Source organism: Zeugodacus cucurbitae, chromosome Y, assembly GCF_028554725.1.
Source record: "Zeugodacus cucurbitae isolate PBARC_wt_2022May chromosome Y, idZeuCucr1.2, whole genome shotgun sequence".
Taxonomy (NCBI): domain Eukaryota; kingdom Metazoa; phylum Arthropoda; class Insecta; order Diptera; family Tephritidae; genus Zeugodacus; species Zeugodacus cucurbitae.
Genome location: NC_071673.1, coordinates 7931009 through 7942785, shown reverse-complemented (window position 1 = coordinate 7942785; position 11777 = coordinate 7931009).

The window sequence follows — 11777 nt, the reverse complement described above, 5'->3', positions numbered from 1 at the left end:
CCAATCAGTTCGTTGACGGTGGGCTTTAGTCTTTCACACAATACGCTCGACAGAACCTTATACGCGATGTTGAGGAGGCTTATCCCACTGTAATTGGCGCAGATTGTGAGGTCTCCCCTTTTATGGATGGGACAGAGCACACTGAGATTCCAATCGTCAGGCATGCTTTCTTCCGACCATATTTTGCAAAGAACCTGATGCATGCACCTTATAAATTCTTCGCCGCCGTATTTGAATAGCTCGGCCGGTAGTCCATCGGCCCCCGCCGCTTTGTTGTTCTTCAAGCGGGTAATTGCTATTCGAATTTCTTCATGGTCGGGTAATGGAATATCTATTCCATTGTCATCGATTGGGGAATCGGGTTCGCCATCTCCTGGTGTTGTTCTTTCACTGCCATTCATCAGGTCGGAGAAGTGTTCCCTCCATAATCCCAGTATGCTCTGGACATCCGTTACCAGATTAGGGGGATGGGGTCATATGTAGAAGTTCACGCAAGTGAGAAAAGTTTCTGATTGCCATTCACTTGGGAGTGGCCAGGAACGATTTTTTTACATATGACTCAAGCAGCTCACGACTTCCTGTTTTAGACCAAGTATCCCCTGGGTAGCCAACAGACATCCGTTTGAAGGCGAGCTAAAGTAAGAAGGCGAAGCCTCCACATAAAAAACCTCCCCAATGAAAAAACAATCAGAAAGCTGATTAGTCTTCAGAATTAATCGGTCGAGTCGTTTCAGAGTTATTTCAAAAAAATCGATTTTTGCGATTTCTTTCGTCAACGATTTCTCGCAAGAAAGTCGATTTTGACCCGGTTTGCGGTAATCGGCGTAGTTTTGTGAGGTTGAGTGCTGATTAGCTTATGGAATTGATCGATCCGAAAGGACGACAGCTTTACTACACTATTATAAATAAGCACAATAACCTTGATATAATATCTCCTGGTAAGCCGACATACTGGCCCAGTGATAGAAACAAAATACCAGACTTAATAGATTTTGCTGTAGTCAAAAATATAGACTACACTAATGAAATAGAAAAGCTTGTAAATGAGAAAAGGCAAGCGAGACGTGAATGGCAGTTAAGTCGTTATCCTTCAACTCTGCGTCAACTGAAATCGTCTGTACGTAAGTTAAAAAAAGCACTTAAACGCGATGAAGAATACAATACTGAACATTATATAAAGCACCTCTGTCCAAATTCTAGCAAGAAAAACTCCTTTTGGAAAGCCCAAAAGTCTTTTAAGCCACCAGTAGACTCCAACATGCCTATAAGACAGTCGAATGGTAATTGGGCGCGTAATAATGAGGAAAGGGCAAAATGCCTTTTATAGAAAAGGTATTTCAACCCAATGGTCCAAAAGACACGATAATATTACTCCAAAAATGTTAATTGAGTTGCCAAATATTGCTATATCAGTGCTCTCTTTACTCTTTTATGCAATTCTTGGTTTCGGGTACTATCCAATTTCGTGGAAAAAGTCGCAGATCATCATGATAGATAAACCTGGAAAAGACTTAACACAACCGCCTTCCTACATACCAATAAGAAATATAATACTAACCCACCAATTCGGGTTTCGTGCTAAACATTGCACAGTAGAGCAAGTGAATTACAAATGAAATCAGGAAAGCAATTGAGCACAGAGAGTACTGTTCAGCTATTTTTCTCGATGTAGCTCAGGCGTTCGATAAGGTCTGACATGAAGGCCTTTTATGGAAAATCAAAAACGTTTTACCTTACGAATTGCATAAAACATTGGAGTCATATTTAAGAAATAGGAAATTTATAGTTAAATTAGCAGATTTTATATCAGAAGAACGAGCAATAAGGGCTGGTGTACCTCAGGGCAGTGTATTAGGCCCTATTCTGTACATAATATATACAGCAGACATTCCAATAGCTAATAACGTATTGACATCCACTTTTGCGGATGACACAGCCCTAGTAAGCCGTAACAAATGCCCCATTAGAGCATCAAGAGTGTTAGAAGAGCACTTAACTTTTGTCGAAGAATGGCTAGCCAACTGGCGTATAAATATTAATGAGCAAAAATGCAAGCATGTTACATTTTTTCTAGGCCCAGAAACATGTCGGACAGTTAAAATAAACAATGTGCTAGTACCCCAAGCGAATGAAGTAATTTATCTTGGCATTCACCTGGATCGAAGGCTTACGTGGTGGAAACATATAGCGAGTCTAGACAACAAAGTCCTGTTATACAATGCAATCATAAAACCGATTTGGATGTACGGGATTCAACTGTGGGGTACGACCTATGCAACCAACATTGATATAATTCAGAGATTCCAATCTAAAATGCTTAGAACAATAACGGGTTCACCATGCGTAATGAAAATATCCATAAGGATCTTGATATTCCTATGGTAAAGAAGGAAATAGAGGACAGCAGAAAGAAATATATTTCTAAACTTCGTGAACACCCAAACCCATTGGCAAATGCCTTGGTACATTCCTGCAATCAAACACGTTTAAAAAGAAGAGATCTACCTGCCTACTAAAGAACAACGTTCTACCAAAAAGCTCAAACACATTCTTGAGCTTACTTAGTTGTAAATAGATTTAAGATTTTAATACTTATTGTTAGGCTTTAAACGAAGCAGATTCAATAAATAAAGAAATATTGAAAAAAAAAGTTTTTCTTGAAAAGAAATTATATACAGACAAGTAAGAAAAAGCTAAATTCGGAACATTTTATACTCCCGGAATTTATAGCTATATTTTTATATATTAAAATAAAGTGGGCGTGACCCCGCCCCCAAATAGGTTTTTTGTATATAACTCGCAAACCAATAAAGCTATATAAGCCAAACTTTCTGCAGTCGTTTCTTTTAGCCATTTCCTTATACAGTCCAAAAATGAAAGAAATCGGATAATAACCACGCCCACCTCCCATACAAAGGTTAGGTTGAAAATTACTAAAAGTGGGTTAACTCCCTAACGAAAAACGTCAGAAACACCAAATTTTACATAAGAAAAGGCAGAAGAAAGCTGCACTGAGATTTTTTTACAAAATGGAAAATGGGCGTGGCGTCGCCCACTTATGGGTCAAAAACCATATCTCAAGAACTATTCGACCGATTTCAATGAAATTCGGTACATAACACTTTCTTGACACCCTGATGACACGGGTGGAATATGTGCGAAATCGGTTCACAACTACGTCTACTTCCCATATAACCCAATTTTGAATTCCATCTGATTCGTTCACTTTATAATGTATTCATAAGGAACCAATGAAGCTAGCGGAATAAAACTTTACACAAATACTGTATTTGAGCTGTGACATCACTTATGGAAAAATTGTCAAAATCGAACCATGACTTTTCAAGGCCCCTGATATCAAACATGAAGAACTCAGTGCCTAAGGTTAATTTTTCACCGAAAATATAGGTAAATCCCTCAGATATTTTAATGTAATTCATTCCCTCTGAATTTTTTTCTTATAACAGTTTCTCTCTGTACCTGAAATGGTAAAAATTGGGTCATAACTTCCCCCAGATCCCATATACCTAATTATAAGTAATATTAAATTAAGTGAGCGTATAGTCTTCGATACGTTGTATCTTGGTGGTGAAAACGAGTGAAATCGGTTTAGGAATTACCTCAGTCCCCATATACTATTTATGATGATTTTCGTTATTCTATTGAACTTTATGCCGAATATATGGGTAGAATTGTGTTGTCTTTATAAAATTACATGAATAAATTGCGAGAGTATAAAATGTTCGGTTACACCCGAACTTAGCCCTTCCTTACTTGTTATAAACTTCGGTTGTTCCTTATGCCTAACGCTTTTATAATTCTTTACGTAACCTATATTTCTTTCTTCTACATAGTGTTCTCTGTTTTCGTTACTCTTATTTATTCGCTTAGATTTTTCTTTGAATATTCTTTCATAAATTGTGTTCTTGTTACACTTACTTTCCTCAATATTTATGGGTTTTTCTTTTGTAACTGAGTGGTAGCTGTTATTATACCATTCTATAGCTTTGCTCATTTTATTTGTTATACTAGAGTTTTTATTTTCTATACCTAATACTCTAATTTTTTCTCTTAGTGTATTGTGTAGGCGATCTACATCAGAATTGCCGGTGTGGTTATTTGGTTTAACGAGATGTAGTTCAATATTTTCGTTTCTGAGGAAATCTTTAACATTAATGCTTTTAAATTCGTTATCAGCAATAATTTTTTTAAAATGTCCTCTTTGCGACTTATATTGGTTTATTTTTTCAATTATAGTTTGGCTAGTCCTATCTTCAAGAAAGAATGTTGTGGCAAATTTAGAAAACCTGTCTATAAAAGTTAGAAAATTCCCTTTTGAATTAGTGTAGCAATCCCTGTGAACTATTTCTTTGCAATCTTTCGGTGTTTCCGTTAAATTAAATTTTGCTCTTATAGGTCGCCTATCATATTTGACTCTGTTGCATGTATCGCAGTTGTTTACGAATTTGGTACCAGTTTTTTTCAAATTTGGGAAGTAGATATGTCTTTTAACTCCTTCGTAGTTCTCGGATATTCCTGTGCGTCCTGTTTCAAACTTGTGATAATTTTGGATATGTCTGTAGGCTTCTTCTTCGCTATTTACATCTTTAGCGTGATATAAACATTTAACAAATTTAATGTTGTCGAATCCATCAAATAACTCGATAATTTTTTGTTGTAATTTGTTATATTCATGGTCGTTAACCTCACTGTATATGCCAACTTTGCCTGAAGGCATATGTCTTCTGAGGATATCAGAAATATTGTTGTCGAGATCTGCTGGTGTTACGTATATTTTTTTATTGTTGTGTTTTATTTCGAACTCCAATTGTTTGTTATCTGTTAAAATTATCTGAATTTTAAACCGATTGACTATGGTGTCCAAAATGGGTATATGGTTGTTCAGTTGCTCCTCCTGAGAGTGTATTGTATGTGCAACGTTTTCGTCTAAATTATTTTCTAAAGATAGATTGCTACCTGTTTCCATAAAATTTATTAAATTAGTGTCATTGTTGATTCTGCTAAGGAAATCTGCGACTTTGTTTTCTTTTCCTTTTATATAATCTATGTTCATGTTGTATTCTCCTAATTTTAGTATCCATCTTTGTAGTCTAGGATTTATATCTTTACAATGAGCCTTCGTGTATAGCCATTTTAATGGTTGATGATCCGTTAATAAATCGAATTGGACGCCATATAAGTAAGGCCGGAAGTAGTTTGTGGCCCAGACGATTGCTAACAACTCATTTTCTGTTGTAGATTCTCTACGTTCGTGGTCGTTGAGTGTTCTACTCGCATAATATACAGGATGTCCATTTTGTTGTAATACGGCACCGATTGCGAAATTGCTTGCATCAATAGTTAATGTAAATTTCTTTTTGAAATCTGGATAACTTAGTACTGGAGCTTCTGTCATTATTTGTTTTAATTTTTGAAATGAGTTTATATATGTAGAGTCGTTAATATTAATTTTAACATTTTTCTTTGCTACTTTTGCGTAGTCCTTTATAAATTTTCGATAGTATCCCGTAGCTCCTAGAAAAGATTTTATTTGTCTTGTTGTTTCTGGTAATTTTAGATCTTGTATTTTATTTATCTTTTCCAAATTCGGTTTAACTCCTTCAGGTGTTAAAACGTGGCCTAGAAATTGTGTTTCTTTGGCACAAAAATTGCACTTGTCAAATTGTACCTTAAGGTTATGCTTCTTTAGTGCATTGAAAATTTTTGTTAGGCTTTGTATATGCTCTTCTAATGTTGTACTGAAAACGAGAATGTCATCCATGTATACTACGCATATTTTATTTATGTATTCTCTAAGAACACAATTCATCAGCCTTTGGAAGGTTGATCGGGCGTTTTTGAGGCCGAATGGCATTCTAACGTATTCGTAATGACCAAATGGGGTGGAAAGCGCGGTTTTCTTTCTATATTCCTCTTTTACTAAGATTTGGTGGAATCCTTTTGCGAGATCGAGTGTCGTAAAGTATACAGCTCTTCCTAATTTATCTAATATATTATCAATGTTTGGAATTGGGAATTTGTCATCGATTGTGATATCATTTAGTTTTCTGTAGTCTATCACGATCCGCCATTTCTTGAGTGGGAGTTGTCTGATTTTTTTGGTACTATCCATAAAGGACTATTGTAAAGGGGAATTGCCATTTCTTATGATTCCTTGTTTTAACATTTCCTTAATTTGTTTAGTTATCTCTTCTTCGTGTACCTGTGGGTATCTGTAAATTTCCGAATATACTGGAGTGTCCATCGTGGTCACTATCTCGTGTTCAATAGCTGGTATACTAGTAAGGTCATCTTCTTCTTTATAAAATAAGTTTTTGTAATTATACTCTCGCCACAAATCTTGCTAAAGAGAGTATTATAGTTTTGTTCACATAACAGTTGTTTGTAACACCCAAAACTAAACGAGTTAGATATAGGGTTATATATACCAAAGTGATCAGGGTGAAGAGTGGAGTTCAAATCCGAATGTCTGTCTGTCCGTCCGTCCGTCTGTGCAAGCTGTAACTTGAGTAAAAATTAAGATATCTTGATGAAACTTGACACACTTATTTCTTGGCACCATAGGAAGGTTGCTTTCGAAAATGGCCCACAAAATGGCGAAAACCGAAAACACATAAAGTGCCATAACTAAGCCATAAATTAAGCTATGGAAATAAAATTTGGTATGAAGGATCACACTATGAAGAGGCATATTTAGATGTAATCTTTTTGGGGAAGTGGGCGTGGCCCCGCCCCCCACTAAGTTTTTTGTACATATCTCGCAAACCAATAGAGCTATATAAACCAAACTTTCTGAAGTCGTTTTTTTTAGCCACTTCCTAATACAGTCCAAAAATGAAAGAAATCGGATCATAAACACGCCCACCTCCCATACAAAAGTTAGGTCGAAAATTACTAAAAGTGGGTTAACTCATTAACGAAAAACGTCACAAACACTAAATTTCATATAAGAAATGGCAGATGAAGCTGCACTCAGATTTTTTTAGAAAATGGAAAATGGGCGTGGCGTCGCCCACTTATGGGTCAAAAACCATATCTCAGGAACTACTCGACCGATTTCAATGAAACTTGGTTTGTAATAGTTTCCTTACATCCCAATGATATGTTGTGAAAATAGGCGAAATCGCTTCACAACCACGCCTACTTCCTATATACCAGAACTTTGAAGACGATCTGAAACGTTTACATTACAATATATAAAGTAAGCACTAGTGAAGATATCGGTGCAAAACTTTGCACAAATACTGTATTTATAGTGTGGCAGCCCCATTCTAAAAATCATCGAAATCGGACCATAGGTTGTCAACCCTCATCTATCGAACATGAGGACCTCGGTACTTCTAACCGAATATTAAAGTTTCCAACTTTCAATGGACTTTATACAATATATATGACGAATATGTGAGTCAAATTGTGTATTATATAATATTAATAAAGTTAAATAAATAAATTGCGAGAGTATAAAATGTTCGGTTACACCCGAACTTAGCCCTTCCTTACTTGTTTTTTATTAACTTAGTAACTAAAAATTTCTCTTCCTTATTTAGATTTGTTGTAAATTGCTCAATTTGTAAATCCCTATTTTCCGTACTTTCCAATTGGTAAATTTCATTAAAATTATATGGGCAAGAATTCATAAATTTTATCACTTCGTTATTAATTGTTAAGGTATCGTTTCTCATAGCAATAACTGCTTTTAATGGTTTTAATATGTTTTGCCTAATGATTGCATCGAATCCTTTATTATGTAGGTCAGTTAATTCCCATGACATATTTGCGTCAAAATTAAATTCGAGAGGTAAACTTGTTATTATTTCCCATTTGATTAGTGCTTCACTATTAAATGACCGGATTTTTATTGAGTTATTTAATAGTATTATTTTATACTTAATACTAGACGATTGCTAACAACTCATTTTCTGTTGTAGATTATCTACGTTCGTGGTCGTTGAGTGTTCTACTCGCATAATATACAGGATGTCCATTTTGTTGTAATACGGCACCGATTGCGAAATTGCTTGCATCAGTAGTTAATGTAAATTTCTTTTTGAAATCTGGATAACTTAGTACTGGAGCTTCTGTCATTATTTGTTTTAATTTTTGAAATGAGTTTATAAATGTAGAGTCGTTAATATTAATTTTAACATTTTTCTTTGCTACTTTTGCGTAGTCCTTTATAAATTTTCGATAGTATCCCGTAGCTCCTAGAAAAGATTTTATTTGTCTTGTTGTTTCTGGTAATTTTAGATCTTGTATTTTATTTATCTTTTCCAAATTCGGTTTAACTCCTTCAGGTGTTAAAACGTGGCCTAGAAATTGTGTTTCTTTGGCACAAAAATTGCACTTGTCAAATTGTACCTTAAGGTTATGCTTCTTTAGTGCATTGAAAATTTTTTTTAGGCTTTGTATATGCTCTTCTAATGTTGTACTGAAAACGAGAATGTCATCCATGTATACTACGCATATTTTATTTATGTATTCTCTAAGAACACAATTCATCAGCCTTTGGAAGGTTGATCGGGCGTTTTTGAGGCCGAATGGCATTCTAACGTATTCGTAATGACCAAATGGGGTGGAAAGCGCGGTTTTCTTTCTATATTCCTCTTTTACTAAGATTTGGTGGAATCCTTTTGCGAGATCGAGTGTCGTAAAGTATACAGCTCTTCCTAATTTATCTAATATATTATCAATGTTTGGAATTGGGAATTTGTCATCGATTGTGATATCATTTAGTTTTCTGTAGTCTATCACGATCCGCCATTTCTTGAGTGGGAGTTGTCTGATTTTTTTGGTACTATCCATAAAGGACTATTGTAAAGGGGAATTGCCATTTCTTATGATTCCTTGTTTTAACATTTCCTTAATTTGTTTAGTTATCTCTTCTTCGTGTACCTGTGGGTATCTGTAAATTTCCGAATATACTGGAGTGTCCATCGTGGTCACTATCTCGTGTTCAATAGCTGGTATACTAGTAAGGTCATCTTCTTCTTTATAAAATAAGTTTTTGTAATTATACTCTCGCCACAAATCTTGCTAAAGAGAGTATTATAGTTTTGTTCACATAACAGTTGTTTGTAACACCCAAAACTAAACGAGTTAGATATAGGGTTATATATACCAAAGTGATCAGGGTGAAGAGTGGAGTTCAAATCCGAATGTCTGTCTGTCCGTCCGTCCGTCTGTGCAAGCTGTAACTTGAGTAAAAATTAAGATATCTTGATGAAACTTGACACACTTATTTCTTGGCACCATAGGAAGGTTGCTTTCGAAAATGGCCCACAAAATGACGAAAACCGAAAACACATAAAGTGCCATAACTAAGCCATAAATTAAGCTATGGAAATAAAATTTGGTATGAAGGATCACACTATGAAGAGGCATATTTAGATGTAATCTTTTTGGGGAAGTGGGCGTGGCCCCGCCCCCTACTAAGTTTTTTGTACATATCTCGCAAACCAATAGAGCTATATAAACCAAACTTTCTGAAGTCGTTTTTTTTAGCCACTTCCTAATACAGTCCAAAAATGAAAGAAATCGGATCATAAACACGCCCACCTCCCATACAAAAGTTAGGTCGAAAATTACTAAAAGTGGGTTAACTCATTAACGAAAAACGTCACAAACACTAAATTTCATATAAGAAATGGCAGATGAAGCTGCACTCAGATTTTTTTAGAAAATGGAAAATGGGCGTGGCGTCGCCCACTTATGGGTCAAAAACCATATCTCAGGAACTACTCGACCGATTTCAATGAAACTTGGTTTGTAATAGTTTCCTTACATCCCAATGATATGTTGTGAAAATAGGCGAAATCGCTTCACAACCACGCCTACTTCCTATATACCAGAACTTTGAAGACGATCTGAAACGTTTACATTACAATATATAAAGTAAGCACTAGTGAAGATATCGGTGCAAAACTTTGCACAAATACTGTATTTATAGTGTGGCAGCCCCATTCTAAAAATCATCGAAATCGGACCATAGGTTGTCAACCCTCATCTATCGAACATGAGGACCTCGGTACTTCTAACCGAATATTAAAGTTTCCAACTTTCAATGGACTTTATACAATATATATGACGAATATGTGAGTCAAATTGTGTATTATATAATATTAATAAAGTTAAATAAATAAATTGCGAGAGTATAAAATGTTCGGTTACACCCGAACTTAGCCCTTCCTTACTTGTTTTTTATTAACTTAGTAACTAAAAATTTCTCTTCCTTATTTAGATTTGTTGTAAATTGCTCAATTTGTAAATCCCTATTTTCCGTACTTTCCAATTGGTAAATTTCATTAAAATTATATGGGCAAGAATTCATAAATTTTATCACTTCGTTATTAATTGTTAAGGTATCGTTTCTCATAGCAATAACTGCTTTTAATGGTTTTAATATGTTTTGCCTAATGATTGCATCGAATCCTTTATTATGTAGGTCAGTTAATTCCCATGACATATTTGCGTCAAAATTAAATTCGAGAGGTAAACTTGTTATTATTTCCCATTTGATTAGTGCTTCACTATTAAATGACCGGATTTTTATTGAGTTATTTAATAGTATTATTTTATACTTAATACTAGACGATTGCTAACAACTCATTTTCTGTTGTAGATTATCTACGTTCGTGGTCGTTGAGTGTTCTACTCGCATAATATACAGGATGTCCATTTTGTTGTAATACGGCACCGATTGCGAAATTGCTTGCATCAGTAGTTAATGTAAATTTCTTTTTGAAATCTGGATAACTTAGTACTGGAGCTTCTGTCATTATTTGTTTTAATTTTTGAAATGAGTTTATAAATGTAGAGTCGTTAATATTAATTTTAACATTTTTCTTTGCTACTTTTGCGTAGTCCTTTATAAATTTTCGATAGTATCCCGTAGCTCCTAGAAAAGATTTTATTTGTCTTGTTGTTTCTGGTAATTTTAGATCTTGTATTTTATTTATCTTTTCCAAATTCGGTTTAACTCCTTCAGGTGTTAAAACGTGGCCTAGAAATTGTGTTTCTTTGGCACAAAAATTGCACTTGTCAAATTGTACCTTAAGGTTATGCTTCTTTAGTGCATTGAAAATTTTTTTTAGGCTTTGTATATGCTCTTCTAATGTTGTACTGAAAACGAGAATGTCATCCATGTATACTACGCATATTTTATTTATGTATTCTCTAAGAACACAATTCATCAGCCTTTGGAAGGTTGATCGGGCGTTTTTGAGGCCGAATGGCATTCTAACGTATTCGTAATGACCAAATGGGGTGGAAAGCGCGGTTTTCTTTCTATATTCCTCTTTTACTAAGATTTGGTGGAATCCTTTTGCGAGATCGAGTGTCGTAAAGTATACAGCTCTTCCTAATTTATCTAATATATTATCAATGTTTGGAATTGGGAATTTGTCATCGATTGTGATATCATTTAGTTTTCTGTAGTCTATCACGATCCGCCATTTCTTGAGTGGGAGTTGTCTGATTTTTTTGGTACTATCCATAAAGGACTATTGTAAAGGGGAATTGCCATTTCTTATGATTCCTTGTTTTAACATTTCCTTAATTTGTTTAGTTATCTCTTCTTCGTGTACCTGTGGGTATCTGTAAATTTCCGAATATACTGGAGTGTCCATCGTGGTCACTATCTCGTGTTCAATAGCTGGTATACTAGTAAGGTCATCTTCTTCTTTATAAAATAAGTTTTTGTAATTATACTCTCGCCACAAATCTTGCTAAAGAGAGTATTATAGTTTTGTTCACATAAC